The sequence below is a fragment of the Schistocerca cancellata genome, chromosome 1 (assembly GCF_023864275.1).
Source record: "Schistocerca cancellata isolate TAMUIC-IGC-003103 chromosome 1, iqSchCanc2.1, whole genome shotgun sequence".
Lineage (NCBI taxonomy): Eukaryota > Metazoa > Arthropoda > Insecta > Orthoptera > Acrididae > Schistocerca > Schistocerca cancellata.
In genome coordinates, this window is record NC_064626.1 from 787,099,586 (window position 1) to 787,116,695 (window position 17,110).

The 17,110-nt window shown below is 44.1% G+C and overlaps 1 non-coding gene across 1 annotated transcript; it reads right to left on the reverse strand.

Moving 5' to 3' along the window:
• Positions 1 to 16,486: 16,486 nt before the first annotated feature.
• Positions 16,487 to 16,561, reverse strand: Trnas-cga (transfer RNA serine (anticodon CGA)). The gene has a single exon. It is a non-coding gene; the product is annotated as a tRNA-Ser (tRNA).
• Between the last annotated feature and the right edge of the window lie 549 nt (positions 16,562 to 17,110).

Genomic DNA, 17,110 nt, shown 5'->3' on the forward strand with positions numbered 1-17,110 from the left:
TAAAAAAAAATAATAATGATGATGTGTACGTTTGTCACAGAACAGTTATGGAGGAAATAAATGCTGCAGTGTCTCACGGCTGTAAAACGTCCTTCATGCTGTGCTAGCTCTTCTTCCACCCCTAAAACTTTTCAGCAAAACTATTCAGTGAATAACACGCGAAAACAGCGTTGATCGATCTAGCAGGAACAAAGTAATATTGATGCCCTCTGGAATTATAGTGAACACTGACGCCTGTTTCGCGTATACTGTCTGAGTTTTGAAACTCAGAGTGTCAAGTATACCGTGGTTCATATTTCTCTGAGCAAATTATTATTTGAGGGTAGGTTTATCCTGTTTTAGCTTTGGGTGCTTTTTCACACACAGAAGTATGTTTCTTCATAGGCTATTCATCTAAATACTGAGTTCTCGTATTTAAAGAATTCAGTGCTAAATTGTTTTCTCTTATGTTTGCTGTGGAAGTACCTGGCACTGCTGAGGCCAACTGTGCACGTTTTTTGTAACGTGTCTTTTAACTATCTGGCGAAATTTAAGACCTGGCAAGATATTAATTTAACATTGACTCCGAGCGAGTGCAGCCGAACGCGGTAAACCAAGTGGGTCAACTGAAACGATGCCCAGGCGCCGAACAAAGACCGGGAAAACCGGGGGTGAGTGGGCGGGACTTGTTCCGGGTGAAATCCTGGCGCTAATGATTCCTGGACAATACACACTGGTTAACAGAATTCTTGGGTTAGAAATAACAACACAATTAATATAATTAAAAAAATGGTTCAAATGGCTCTGACAAGGGAACATCCCCATCGCACCCCCCTCAGATTTAGTTATAAGTTGGCACAGTGGACAGGCCTTGAAAAACTGAACACAGATCGATCGAGAAAACAGGAAGAAGTTTTGTGGAACTATGAAAAAATAACCAAAATATACAAACTGGGTCGTCCATGCGCAAGATAGGCAATATTTTGGGCACTCTTAGGTGAGGAGCTCCGTGGTCCTGTGGTTAGCGTGAACAGCTGCGGAACAAGAGGTCCTTGGTTCAAATCTTCCCTTGACCGAAAATTTTAACTTTTTATTTTCAGTTTATGTGAAAAACTCTTCTGTTTTCATCACTTTTTTTGGAGTGATTATTACATCCACAAGAAAACCTAAATCGGGCAAGGTAGAAGAAACTTTTCACCCATTCGCCAAGTGTACTAGTTAGGTGGGTCGACAACATATTCCTGTCATGTGACGCACATGCTGTCACCAGTGTCGTATACAAAATATCAGGCGTGTTTTCCGGTGGAGGAATCGGTTGACCTATGACCTTGGGATCAAATGTTTTCGGTTCCCATTGGAGAGGCATGTCCTTTCGTCAACTAATCACACGGTTTTGCGGTGCGGTCGCAAAACACAGACACTAAACTTATTACAGTGAACAGAGACGTCAATGAACGAACGGACAGATCATAACTTTGCGAAAATAAAGAAAGCAAAATTTTCAGTGGAGGGCAGCTGTTCACGCTAACCACGGGACCACGGCGCTCCTCGCTTGACATTGCCCTTAATATTGCCTATCTTACGCATGGACGACCCAGTTTGTATATTTTGCTTATTTTTTCATAGTTCCACACAACTTCTTCCTGTTTTCTCGATTGATCTGTGTTCAGTTTTTCAAGGCCTATCCATTGTGCCAACTTATAACTAAATCTGAGGGGGGTGCGATGGGGATGTTCCCTTGTGAGCACTATGAGACTTAACATCTGAAGTAATCAGTTCCCTTGAACTTAGAACTACTTAAACCTAACTAACCTAAGGACATCACACACATCCATGCCCGAGGTAGGATTGAACCTGCGACCGTAGCGGTCGCGCAGTTCCTAACTGAAGCGCCTAGAACCGCTCGGCCACAGCGGCCGGCATAATTAAAAATTTAGTTCATAGTAGAATATACCGTAATATAGTGACAAACCACAGGGCCTTGTTAGTAATCTGAATAATACGTATACATCTATTAGTACTGCAGCTTTCATTAGTCTTCCTAGCATAGTAGTAATACAAGATCTGAAAGCGAATCAGGCAAGGAGGTTACATTAGGTCAATATTATTCTTAACACCACAGGTGGTGGTATTTAGATCCCTAAGCTGTAAAATGTAAAAAGATATTCGTGTAAATGGAATATATCTGTACCATCTTCGTTTTGCTGATGACATTCTACTGTTTCATACCGGGTGCACATCAGCTTCAACGACTAGTGAAAGAACTTAATGAATAACGTTTGCCTACATTTCTCTTACAACAATACTGAAATACTGCATAATCAACATATCGAATAAAAACTAGCACAAATCAAGTGCGCCGATGCAGCTGATGAGAATTTTTCATTAATGATATATGACGATAACAACTGGATAGAGAGAAGAAGGAAAATTAACAGAAGAGTGTGACTGAAACGCAAAGCGCACAACTGTGTGTAATGCTCGTTTTGACGTACGGTAGAAAGTCTGTTAATAAACCGTTGTGCGGCCATAATCACATCGGAAACCTTTTCACATAAATCGTCTGACTACATTGACAGCTTTGCCAACGCACTGGCCTTTTATACCTTGCGTACGCAATGCACCGCCATCTGTACATCTGCATATGGCTGTCCCATAAATTTTGTCGTCTCATTGTAATTACGACTTTAATGAAAATAAAATTGAGGTAGGTAGCCAGGCATAAAGATGGCAGATGGAAAAAAGAGGCTCTTTACTGTATTATAAGAGACAAGAAGAGACTGAGAAGAGAACCTGATTGAAGGAGGACACATGACATACTCATAAATTTTGAAGCAGTGTGGATGTCTTTCGGTGAAGACAGTCATGTATGAAAAACTCTATAAATGGCGTTTATGCAGCTGTAGTCGTAAAATGGATCAAGGTATTCAGTGACTTTGGTATTCTCTCCGTCCGAACAGGCCTTGGCAGGCGCAACGGTAACGACCGGCCGCCGTGTCATCCTCAGCCCACAGGCATCACTGGATGCGGATATGGAGGGGCATGTGGTCAGCACAGCGCCCTCCCAGCCGTGTGTCAGTTTACGAGACCGAAGCCGCTACTTCTAAGCCAAGTAGCTCCCCAGTCTGCCTCACAAGGGCTGAGTGCATCCCGCTTGCCAGCAGCGCTCGGCAGACCGGATGGTCTTCTATCCAAGTGCTAGCCCAGGTCGACAGCGCTTAACTACAGTGATCTGACGGGACCCGTGTTACCACTGTGGCAAGGCCTTTGGCAGGTACTCTGTAATTTTTATCTATATGACTTAACACATGAGAGAACCACTTTTACACAAGTAAAATAGCTCAGAAGATGGTAAGGTAACCACGATTCCTTAAAACTGTCATATATTAGAACTATACGCTCTACTGGGCTCTAATGATCTTTTCGTCGATGGATGTTGACCTCCGAACTTCGACCACTTGAGGATCGCCACAAAAGGTGTTTCTGTTCATAAATACACGCATTATCTTCCACAACCTACATTCCTAAAGAGTTTCAGTATCTAGCAATGACGTGCCATACCGTTAAATCTGAAATTTACTGTGCTGTTCTCTGGCACAGGCAAAATATGAAATCTGCAAGACTCTAGCACTAACATATCTTTCCGTTTTATTTATCAACTTAACGCTCCTCCGGTACAAATGTTTATCACGTCACAATGTACAGTCTCAAGAGAAACTAGTAATGTCAGATGATGACGCTGTCACTCTGAAATACGTGTCGCTGTTGTGGTCTTCACTCCGAAGACTGGTTTGATGCAGTCCTCCATGCTCCTCTATCCTGCACAAGCTTCTTTATCCCCGAATAACTACCGCAACTTACACCCTTCTGAATCTGCTTACTGTATTCATCTCTTAGTCTTCCTCTATGATTTCCCCCCCCCCCCTCCCATCCTTCACAAATACACAACACACACCTACCACCAGGACCACCTAACTAAGCTAAGGACATCACACACATCCATGCCCAAGGCAGGATTCGAACCTGCGACCGTAGCAGCAGCGCAGCTCCGGACTGAAGCGCCTAGAACCGCTCGGCCACAGTGTCCGGCTTGTGAACTTCATTTGCTGCTTCATTTGGAAATCATAGACGGCTACCTACCTCTAGAACTGATTTTTTTAGTCACAGCTGCAGGTTCTCGTGCTCTGGTAAACTGTCAATTTATGAGTGCAAACTCTAGTGTTTGTTACAGGCTGCTTTAATGCTGAGGTGAATGTCTTCACGAATGCAGGTCAGTGTGTGCAGTTTGCCTTGTAATAGGAGATACATGGCGTAACTATAATCTCACAGTCTTCCTTGTCTTCTGCGAATACAGGACATTCTTTACTCCAAACCGGGAGACTTTGGAAGCAATTGATACGCATGGGTGGGGCAATGCATTGAATACCTGATTCGCCAGCAGTTGAACCACATCTCCTACTACCACATTTTCAAACTACTGTGATGTCAACAAAAAGCATTGTATAACTGAGTAGTAGCACGTTCCATAAAGGTTGCCCGCTAACGACTGTTCCATATCAACAGACACATTTCCTCGCTGCGCAGAGCACCTTAAGGCAGAGGTATTTTTGAAATGTTGGTGCTGTGAAAAGATCCCCACTCCCTGTGACACACAACATTTCACACGCCACGCACAATTATTTCCAGAGCTGGCTGTTACAGGAACCGGTGGCGCTCACCCGATCGCAACTCAGGAAACCTGGGCTCTCCAAACTTGTACCCAACCAGTCACGACAGAATTGCCCCAGGTGCTCGTCGCAGAAGACCCGGAGTGCGCGTGGGGTTTTACCGAATATACTACGAACATGACAAGCACTACCCCCCACAACCTAAACCTAAAGAAGTAGGCAGGAGTGGATTGGAAATTTGTGGTAAGTTCTATGGGACCAACCTGCTGAGGTCATCGGTCCCAGGTAGGTAAGAGTATTCACATCTACACTAAGGTGTCGAAAGTCATGATATCGTATAGGACCTCCTTTTGCCCGGTGCAGTGCAGCAACACGATGTGGCATGAACTCATCAAGTCGTTGGAAGTTCCCTGCGGAAATATTGAGCCACGCTGACTCTACAGCCGTCCATAATTGCGAAAAAGATCCGGGTGCGGGATTTTGTGCACGAACTGATCTCTCCATTATGTCTCAAACATGTTCGATGGGATTCACGTCGGGTGATCTGGGTGGACAAATCATTCGCTCGAACTGTTCAGAATGTTCTTGAAACTAACTGCGAACAACTGTGGCCTTGGGACATAGAGCATTACCATCCACAGTAATTCCATCGTTCTTTGGTTTTCAAACAGCCGAACATAATAATTTCCACTCATTCATCGGTTTAGTTGGACCAGAGGACCCTGTCCATTCCAAGTAAACACAGCCCATACCATTATGGAGCCATCATCAGTTTACAATGTGACTTGTTGACAACTTGAGTTTATGGCTTCGTGAGTTCTGTGGTACACTCGAATTGCACTGTCAGCTCTTACCACTTGACAACGGCACTCATCTGACAAGGCCATGGTTTTCCAGTCGTTTAGGGTCCGACCAGGAGAGGCGCTGCAGGCGATGACTTGCCGTTAGCACAGGCACTTGCGACGGTCGTCTGCTGCCACTGCCCATTGGCGCCAGATTTCGTCACAGTGTTCTAACGGGTATGTTCGTCGTAGTCCCACATTGATTCTGCGGTTATTTCACGCAGTGTTGTTTGTCTGTTAGCACTGACAATTCTACGCAAACGCTGCCGCTCTCGGTCTTTAAGCGAAGGCCGTCGGCCACTCCGTTGTCCGTGGTGGGAGACAATGCCTGAAATTAGGGATTCCTGGCACACTTTTAACACCGTGGATCCCGTAATACTGAATTCCCTAACGACTTCCGAAATGGAATGTACCATGCGTCTAGCTCCAACGACCATTCCGTGTTCAAAGTTTGCTAATTCCCGTCGTGTGGCCATAATCACGTCGGAACCCTTTTCAAATGAATAACTTTTATACAGATCCGCCAATGCTCTGCCGTTTTATACTTTGTGTACGCAACACTGCCGGCATCTATATATGTGTACTCGTATATCGCTATTCCATTGCTTTTGTCGCCTTAGTGTACATTCTGCATATAAGAACAGATTACGCAGCGGGTTCCTTATTCAGAAATTGCTTTTCAACCCTGACTATCAAACCGCTCGTGTCAGATTTCTACTGCAGCAGTATCGCGGGATTTTAAGTCTGTAGATTATCGTTCCGCGATATTCTTGCTCTCTTTAGTCGGAATTCCACGACTGTCATACGATGTGGAATAGATGGCTTCAGGAGGATCGTACTCAACGCCATGCAGGCAGAGTCTCACTGACGCCATGCGCTCGAGAAAATAGACTATGTTCGCTGAGTCGTGCAAGATTTTACAGCCACGTTAATACCTTGAGTCACGAAATGGGATCATTTGCATACAGCAAGAAATGTACCCGCACGGGCAGTGCGACAAGGTCTGAGGCACACACCGGGCTGCTACCACGGCGACCATCGCCGTGACATTGTAGCAGAAACAGATGCGCCAATAACAGCGCACTCAAATACTTTACTGGACACGAGACTGGAGTGAGTTTTCAGCTGAGTTCTCGTTCAGTACAGAACATTCGAATGACGTATCCATGTGTTGAGTCTCCGATGAGAACGCACATTAGCAAGTTGCATTCGTCATCGCCGTACACGCCTAGGAACAAGCGTGATGGTATGGAGTGCCGTTGAATGCACAGATGACCATCTCTGGTTCGCACAGCTCCCAACTGACATGTCAAGTCTAGAGCTCGTGCCCTATCTTCGAGGTCTACATGAGGTTATCTTTCAACAAGATAATGCAAGACTCCATGTTTTCTGTGCTTTCCTGAACTATCTCCACACAGTGGGCGTACGGGGGGTGTTCGGCTGTTGCTCTGACCAGATCTCTCATACAGTGTAAAAATTTGGTGATGAGTTTCTGAGAGACGGGAACGCCACCGCTGTCCATTCCCCACGATTGCTGAACTGTGGAGTATATTCGAAGTCCTAGAGAGGTTGGGAAAAATATGGAAACACTGCGAGGAAGACTCGCTTGAACATAAATGTAGATGCTAATCAAGCATGCAATAGCGTTGTTATACAGGGTGTTCGGGGAGGAAAGGCCAATATTTTACACAGTGATAGTATAAGTAATTCCGAACAAAAAATGTTATTTGAACATAGGTTCGCAAATGCTTCGTTAGGGAGATATGGGTATTGAAAGGAACTTCAATTCTGCAAAACTAATGTGCACATCTTGAACGTATACGCAATACAACTGGACCGTAACGTTATTTTCTTGAAAACAATGTTACAGAGAAGTACAGTTACGTTACACTTTTTACATAATGTTTATTTACTTTGCACTTAGTACATAATGCATTACAACATGCACGTTACATTTATTCAGTTGAAAAAGACGTACCACGTCTTTTACAAACGGCTTTAACACTTATCGTAGAGATGTTGTACGGTTCACAGAACAGGTTCGAATATACCACCATGAACGTCAATGCACTTTTGTGCTCTAGCGATAACAGGTTTTGTTGCTTGTTCAGTTGCCTGTGGTTGGTTCCTAATCAATTCAGCAGCATCCATGGTGCGACGAAGCAGTTCATCTCGTATCTTTACCTTCACTTTGTGCACCTTTGATTTCATCCAACCGCATAAACAGAAATCTAAAGGTGTAAGGTTAGGTGATCTTGGAGGCCAGTTAATAGCACCGACGCGGCCAATCCAGCGATTAGGGTAGAGGCGGTTGAGATGGTCCCTCACACGTAAGGTAACATTTGGAGGGGCACCGTCATGTTGAAAGTACATTCCAGTTCGCCTGTCTAAAGGAACATCTTCCAATAGTTACGCAAATGAATTTTACAAAAAATGCAGGTACCTCTCTCCCGTCAATCGCTGATTGATAATAAATGGACCTATCAGGCCGCACCAAACATTTATTTCAAAACGAACTTGGACATTGCTATCTACTAAAGCGTGTGTATTTTCCCGTTACCATCGATGATTATTACATGTGTTGTTTATTCCATGTCTTGAAAACTGGACTTCGTCAGTGAATCGTATGTATGGAAGCAAATGACTATTCTCAATTACCGATCCGTAGTCGGTACACTACACAATGCGGCTTACACGGCACAACTTCACAAACAACGGGTGATTGTACTACATACTACGTACGTCACATGACCATAATACGTGGTAGGTTGCATAGCGTAAACATGGCATGTACCCGTGTATTGTTTGCAAGAAAATGACGTTACGGTCCAGTTGTATTGCGTATACGTTCACGTTGTGCACATCAGTTTTGCAGAATTAAAGCTCCTTTCAATACCCATACCTCCCTAACGAAGCATTTGCGGACCTATGTTCATATAACATTTTTTGTTCAGAATTACTTATACTGTCACTGTTAAAAATATTGAACTTTCCTCCCCAAATACCCTGTATTTGACATCGAACGACACATGTGCATTTCGTGCAATGTATCAGCCGTGGTCCGAACAGTGTTCTGTGTAAATGTGAGTGCATTATGTCAGAGCTAAGTGAAGTCGAAAGTAGGCAAATCGTTGGTGTGTGTATGATGGATGCTTTCGTAACCAAGGTAGCCGAAGTGTTTGGTGTTTGAAGACGTACCATATCGAAGATTTATACCGCGGAGAAACATCAACCGCTGTACACTGAAAGGTCAATCAAGAGGGCTGTGATGAAAACAAGGGGATGATAGCTGCAAAAGTCAGTGCAGAGCTTAATGTCGCACTTGCAAAATCCGTCAGAACCAAAAAAATACGAATGGAGCTCCATAAGAGGGCAATTGAAAGGCGAGGTGGGATTCCAAAACCACTCGCGAATGATGCAAAGCCCCTTAAGGGGTAAACGTGGTGCCGAAGCCATAGAAAGAGGTCTATGGAGCAATGGAAGAAAGGGCATTTGGTCGTATGAGTCACGTATCACAGTGATTCGAACTTCTGGCCGAGTTTTATGTCCCAGGAGCAAAACATGGCGGAGGTTTGGTGATGATTTGAGCTGGCATATCGTGGTATTCCATGGACCGTGTGGTTACACTGTAAGGTCGCATTACTGACAAGGATTATGTGACCATTCTGGCTGATATGATCCACCCCATCGTTAATGCTGAATTCGAAGACGAGGGGCCGCCGTTCACACAGCTCGCATCATCTAGGACTGGTTTTGTGAGTACGAGGATGAACTGCCCCATCGCCCTGGCAACTACAGCCACCAGATAGCAACATTATCGAGCCTTTGTGGTCTACTTTTGAGAGTGGGTGCGTGATTGCTGTCCAATTCTATCATCGTTACCTGATCTTGCCACTATTTTGCAGGAAGAATATAAGACTCATTTGAAAACCGTGCCAGTATTTATGCGTTCTGATACGACTGGAAGCTGTTTTGAATGGTAACGGTTTTCCTACGCCGTATTGGGCACGATAATGTGTTTGTGATGTTTCCGTATTTTTGCCCACCCCTGTAAGTTCCGTTTGAACCGATGCCCAGCCACTATTGTTATCAAAGGTCGCAGCTCTGTGTACCAAATTCGCTCCCTCTCTACCACCAAGTCACCTACAAATTTAACCATGTGGTGTAACTACTACAATGCATATACAAATGGTTCAAATGGCTCCGAGCACTATGGGACTTAACATCTGAGGTCATCAGTCCCCTAGAACGTAGAATTACTTAAACCTATCTAACCTAAGGACATCACACACATCCATGCCCGAGGCAGGATTCGAACCTGCGACCGTAGCGGTCGTGCGGGTCCAGACTGAAGCGCGTAGAACCGCTTGGCCACACAGGCCGGCCGTATACAAATAAGTGAAATTTTATTGTGCTATGTTAGCTGAATAACTTAGCAAAGGGAATTCACTGGTACATCAACAGCAATTTGGTATTCTTTCCTTTGGCGCCTGTCACTCTCCAACAAAGAGGTGTATCGGGAGCCTCGCGCATTGTCGTATAAGGCGTTACAGCGCTGGAAAGCTAAAACGTTCGATCGATATATCGGAGTGTCCTGGTAAAACGTTGAACCGCAGTCTGCTGAATAATGATATTCTCTCTCTCAGCATCTTCGAACAATCGGAGAATGCTTAGAGCGGCGTGGCATTCAAAGGCGTCCTTATTGCAGAGGTTGGGTGTGTGTGGCCTGCGCGACACAACGTGACGGAAGAAGAAGGATGTGCGGAGCGCCGCCGTAGCAGAGACGTGGGCCGGGCTGGTGGCGAGGACTGCCTGTCAACGGGCGCCGTCTTGCCCAATGGGCAGCGAGCGCCGCCTCGCGCATACCAAAGGCGACGGCTCGATCCTCGGAAGGCTGCCAGCTGCGGCAACCCATTGTCCCGTCCGCGAGGCAAACCTGTGCCGACAGTCGCAAACCTGTCCTGCTTATGACGAAGTTTCCATTCGCTATTCCCTAATCTCGGTACGTACCTTCATACCTCTGGTGCTCCAAACGAAGTCTGTTTGGCGAGAGCAATGAAAAAATGCCTCGGCCTTATCACGAAAGTTCATACATTCTACGTAAAAAATGAACGCTATCGGTGTATTCTCCTTCTAACTACAATGCGCTTTGTAAGAATTTTATTTCGGTGAGATACTTTTACATCTGAAGTTCGTAAGAATCCATGACTAAGGGATTTATTGCTAGCGCACTCGAGCAGATGTTTGATCGCGCGCTGCCTGCGATATGTAAGCTATAAGAGAATCTCAGACCAGAGAGCAGTGACGTCAGCAGTAGGAACTGTGTAGCAGTAGGAGTAAGTAGTTGCTAGCAGTCTGGTGTATGGAGTTGGCTGGGCCGGTCGTGTGGAGCGATGGCGGTGCCTGAGCGTTGTAGTATAAGGTAAAAGCAGCGTCGCGCTTATGTACTATCGTTATATCATGTCCCATGTAAATGTTTTTTTTTAAATCTCTCAATAATAATCTTTCTCAAAAAATTAACTTTTGACAATCATTCATCTCAATTTAAAGAATTTACTAATTTCTCCAACCCATGGTCATCCCGATTTTTGCAAAGAAAAATCAGTTGTTCTTTTTATACATGACCAATCTATCGGCCAGCATTGCACTGGGCTGTGCCAGAAAAATTTATTATAGAAGCAGATATATACGAGTTATCCGGCGACTTAATTTAGGTAAGAATTTTCAGTTTATTCAGTATGATCTTTCAGGTCCATAACGCAGCACTGCTGACATCCAAATTTACCAGTTTAGATTCAGAGTCAGTCAATTATTGAAAGGCTGTATACGAGTCAGATTTTTTATTAGGAGGTTAGTCACATTGTGTTATTGGTAGGTTACGGAATTTTTTGTGGGGAGGTTACACTAACATGAGAATGTTATGTAATTATGTTTTAAATGTTGGGAGGTTACAGTATATATATTTTTATTGTGGGGAGGTTACAAGTTCAATTCTCGATGGTTTACAAGACATCATTTAAAGATGCTTCAATTTCATTACTGGGCAAAAGATCACTCTTCTTTTTTTAGATGTGGGAATAGATAGAGGTCAAAGAGGTCAAATTCCATTCAACAGATACAGCATCCATGTTACACAAATTGTTATCATAGTTAATTATTCACCTGGAATGTTTGGTAATCCATCTTATGACTCTAAGGAAAAAAGAACGAACGCAACATGAAGGAATTAATAAAATGTGGCGGAAGTTGGTAGACGTGATGTATGTATAAAGACACACAAATGATTACAGATCTCATAATTAATTTATCCCAAGACATTTAAGTCTCATCTTTATCTACGATAGTGATGGAAACTGAAGATACGAATTAAAATTTGTGCCATGGCCAGGACTCGAACCTTTTTTTTAATACTTTCACAAAACTTGTAACCTCCCAAGTGGTAAATTCAGTATAACGTTCACATTCAGCGTAACCTCCCAATATATATATTCCGTAACCTACCAATAATAAAACGTGACTAATCTCTCAATAAAATTGTGGCTCACTTATAACGTTTCGATAATTGACTGTGAATTTAAACTGGTAAATTTGGACGTCAGCAGTGCTGCGTCATGGCCCTGAAAGATCGTTCTGAATAAATTGAAATTCTTACCTCAATAAATATATATATATATATATATATATATATATATATATATATATATATATATATATGCTCCTATAAGAAATTTTCCTGGCACAGCCCAGTGCAATGGTGGCCGATAGATTTGTCATGTATAAAAAGAAACAACTGATTTTTCTTTGCAATAATCTGGATGACCATGGATTGGAGAAATTAGTAAATTCTTTAAATTGACGTGAATGATTGTTAAAAGTTAATTTTTATAAGAAAGGTTATTATTAAGAGATTTTTTAAAAACATTTACATGGGACTTGATATTACGCTCAGGCACCGCCATCGCTCCGCACAACCGGCCCAGCCAACTCCATACACCAGACAGCTCGCTACTACTTACCCCTACTGCTACAGACACTGCTCTTACTGCATACAACACTCCTCTCTGGTCTGAGAATCTCTCATAGCTTACATATCGCAGGCACCGAGTGAGCAATCCATCGAAATTACATCTGCTCGAGTGCGCTAGCAACAAATTCCTTAATCATGGACCTCTTACAAATTTTATTTCTTATAAAGATGTACAAAGATAACAGTTAGGTATAAAATATCTGAATTACGTCTGTTATTAAATTTTCCCAACTATTAACTTTTCCTTTTACATTTTCCTTTTGTTCAAGAGTCCATTGCATAGTTCTTCAGAATTATTTGCTTGCATTCTAGTTTAGGTGCACAGCCTGCTAAAATCGATGTCAATTTTGTCAATTTTTCAGATGTGGCAGTAAACACATTAACAAATAGTGACAAATATACAGTACAAATTACTACAAAGAAAGGCATTAGCTTTAGCAAAGGTTACATGAGGCTTGGAACGAAAAACACAACCCATAGTAATGTCACAAAGAGGAATTTAAATATCATGGGAAGGGATAAAATTAGTATGAAGGGATACATGGGTAGATAAGTTCGTTACGATCTGAGTTTCGTAGAAACAAGTTTAATGGGAGAGAGACGGACAAATTTGAATTAAACACTTATTTGGGGAGAAATCACTGTGTAAAAATTTTGTATGCATAATCACTGGGACACATGGATTATTCTTGCGCGTTTCGCTATGGCACTGTTGCTGAGATACGAGCGGAGAGCGGTTTAGGGGGCGTGGCTGGGGGCGGGGGCGGTGGCTGCGGTCTGCGGCTGGCCTCCCTCAGCTGTGTCTCCGTCTGCAAGGGCGGGGCGACGACCTCCCGCCAGCGGTATGGCTTTTCTGAAGGCCGCCTCCAGAGCTATGCCCAGAAAATTCATGAATTCTGTTCGGTAGCTTTTGGACACCATGGCTTTTCCGTTTTCTTCCCATAGGTATGTGAGGTATTCAATTTTCATTTTGTGTTTGAGGACTATAATCGAATGGACTGTTTGGCCTAGAATCCATGAAGTTGCTGTTTTCTTTTGTCTCGGGAAGTGTTTTATATCCGGTGCGGTTAGCAGTACGCGCGTTTGCTGGCACTGTTCAGTTTATTACCACTACCATCTCTTTACAGGTATCCCATACTGTTGCCGCCCTGCCGCACTGGAAACCGTGCTCTAGTGTGTCCTTTTGATCGCAACTGTGAAATTTCTCCAACGGCCTTAACTTTATTGATGTATTGTCTCGTGTATCACTTTGTACCAGGTGGATTTTATCTTCGTGTGAAGAGCGCTTTCGTTCAAGTTCTCCACACTTGTTTACAATTTTTGTCTGGTTTTTTGGCCTCTATCCTATTTCTCCGTGCTTCCCCTCGTAGTCCTATGTGTTAACTTCTTTGTTATCCTCGTGCGACGATTGACGGCCGTTTTTAGGACATAGCCTCTCTGTAAGAAAAAAATCTTTTACATATTTTAGCTTGTACGGAATATTTGCGACGTTAACTGGCGCTTCCTCAGATCCTGACTTATACGCATTTACTACGCGGGCTGTGATGTCGTCTGGGTGGTTTTCCGCAGTTAAACTCGTGCGATATATCAGTAGCACCGCGCATTTAATTTGTGGGCCGACGAGGCCTAGTCCATCTTCGTCCACACCTAAAGTGCAGGTTGTCCTTTGCACTTAGAATATATCGTGTCACTAGAGAAGGTACTGACTTGCCCCTTCCATGGCGCGCACTATTTCTTTCGGTGAACCGCAAATTTGGGCAAGAAACCATACTTTCGAAAGAAGCTGTCCGTTTATCATCTTGGCTTTCCGGAATAAATCCAGTTCTCCGCTGGCAATTGTCCTCGCTAGCCCTCTTATGGTGTGCAGTACCGATCTCCAGTTTTGCGCGCCCATTGTTAACGGACTTGAACATAACCGGAACCCGAGACACTTGTGGGTATCTACCACTTTATACCAGTCGCTTCTTTCGATCAATATTTTTTGTTTCCGATAGGTAGCAGAATCGTCTTCTGTGGATTTATTTTCGCTCCTACAGCTTGCTCAAATCTTTGTAGGGTATCTTTTATTTTACCGAGGTCCGCTTTACTGCTGACGCAGAAACCTACGTCGTCCGCATAGGCCTTGCATTTTAAAGTGGCTCCGTATAGTGTGAGTTCTTTGATTTCGTTTTGGACTTGCCTCAGCATCGGGCCCAGAGCGAACAGGGTCATAGACAGTGGGCATCCTTGTCTTATGGGCTTTTGTATGGGTATCCTTTTAGTGGCTTGGCCGTTTGATGTTGACTTCGCCATTACTGGTTTCATTTTGTCCGTAACGCATCCCGCGACTGTCTTGTAGTCGGCGTTTAATAACGTGATGGGTCCGTATTGCTCGATCTTGCGGGGTATTCCTTCTTTCGGAATAAGGATTGTGTTTCCTTTAGTGAACTCTTGTGGGAACTCTGGCCCGCCGATCACGTCGTTGACGACATCCGTGATGTTGTCTCCAATTACATCTCAGAAGGCGCGGTAAACTTCCGTCGGATCCCATCCGCTCCTGGGACTTTCCCGTTGCGCTGGATTTTACGATGTCGTCGTTCTCCATTCTCTCTGTCCTGTTCTGTCTTCGTCTGTCAAAACCTGTGACAGGTTGCGGAGGAGGGCGTCTGCTTCGGCGTCATTAGTCGCTTCACTTCTGTATAATTGGCAGGAGTGATTGTGGATCTCTTACAGAATTTGTGGCGTGCCCTCCCCAACACAGATTTCAAGTCATATCTTCAGGTTATTCTCCCCCTAAATCGTCGCTATTGCCAGGGCTCTCCGGCATTGGAATAGCACCCCAGCATCTACAGCTGAAGATATGAAGTTTGTGTTGGGGAGGGCACTCGACTTGGGTAGTCAGAGCAGCAATAGTAACCGCAGTGCTGTGGTTGTGTAACAGTCAGCATTTGTGACTAGTAAGCAAAGAGACCCGAGTTTGGCACAAATTTCAATGCATTTCGTCATCTTCCATCATTTTCGTAAATGATTACAGTTTCAGAAAAAAATGGATGATTTGTTCAAGAGACAGATGTTCACTAATTTAGCAAGTCAATAACGCGTTGGTTCATCTCTGGCCCTTATGAAAGCGTTTATTCATCTTGGCATTGATTATAGAGTTGTTGTATGTCCTCAGGGATATCGTGCCAAATGCTGTCCAACTGGCGCGTTAGATCGTCAAAATCCCGAGCTGGTTGGAGACGAATAACTGCTCGCATAAGGGCCAGAGGTCGACCAACGAGTTACTGACTTTCTCAATTCTTGAAGCTTTCTCTTTAATAAATTTTCTGATTTTTCTGAAATTACCTGTACATGTACATCACATCTACTGATTTCTGTCACATTCGGATAATTCCTTCGTAGACCGTCGTTTCTTATTTATTTACGTATTGTTTTAGAATGTATTTCAAACAAAGAGTCAGAAACAAAGAAAGAAAGAATCGTATGGTATCGTCGGCATGGAGAACCCTGGAGGTAAGTTCAGTAGCCTAATGAAATAGATTTTCTTCCTTCCTGCATAATGGTACGTCACCTCTCTCTCGTGTGTGCGTTCCATTTTAAATGTTATCTGTTGAGCGCAGATGACTGTAATTAGTGCCTTTACGAGTATTTTTATATCGCATGACGATGAGAAAGGGAGAGGATGAAACATGGTGTCGCCCAATAGTCTTCTCCTGTCGAATAACATCAAGGGTGTCATTAAGCTTAAATTCCCCATCCGACGGACGGACCGCCATCAACCGGCGGAGCACCATCGTCATCATTACCATCACCATCATCTTCCTTCATGGATCAGGTTTGAACAACCTGTTCCGCCTTCAGCTCCTTCGCTCCGTCGTTCACTGGGCCGACTACATCCGTTACCCCTTTGAGTATACATTGCAGAACTGTTTTCTAGGATATCTGTTTTGTTGAATACTGTTTATATGAAACTTCCTGGCAGATTAAAACTGTGTGTCCGACCGAGACTCGAACTCGGGACCTTTGCCTTTCGCGGGCAAGTGCTCTACCAACTGAGCCACCGAAGCACGACTCACGCCCGGTACTCACAGCTTTACTTCTTGCAGTATCTCGTCTCCTACTTTCCAAACTTTACAGAAGCTCTCTTGCGAACCTTGCAGAACTAGCACTCCTGAAAGAAAGGATATAGCGGAGACATGGCTTAGCCCCAGGCTGTGGTTCGCAGGAGAGCTTCTGTAAAGTTTGGAAGGTAGGAGACGAGGTACTGGCAGAAGTAAAGCTGTGAGTACCGGGCGTGAGTCGTGCTTCGGTGGCTCATCAGTCTGCGTTCGGCAGGGCAGCAGTGCGCACCGCGCTCGGCCGTCCACGCCGCTGCACGACCCAAAGCACTGGCCGTCGAACGCTTCCTACGCGAAGACGTGAAGATCCCGCGTGACGAACTCATCGGCATACACCTATCGATCATTAGCAGCGTCGTTTATGTTAAGATGACTTCCGACGCTGCCTGCAATGAGATCATTCAAAGGACGCGACATGGACTAAAATTTCGGCACTCCGACGGAAACGTCGAGCCTGTGGATGTCGACCATGCAGGACTTGGCCTTCGGACGATCCGT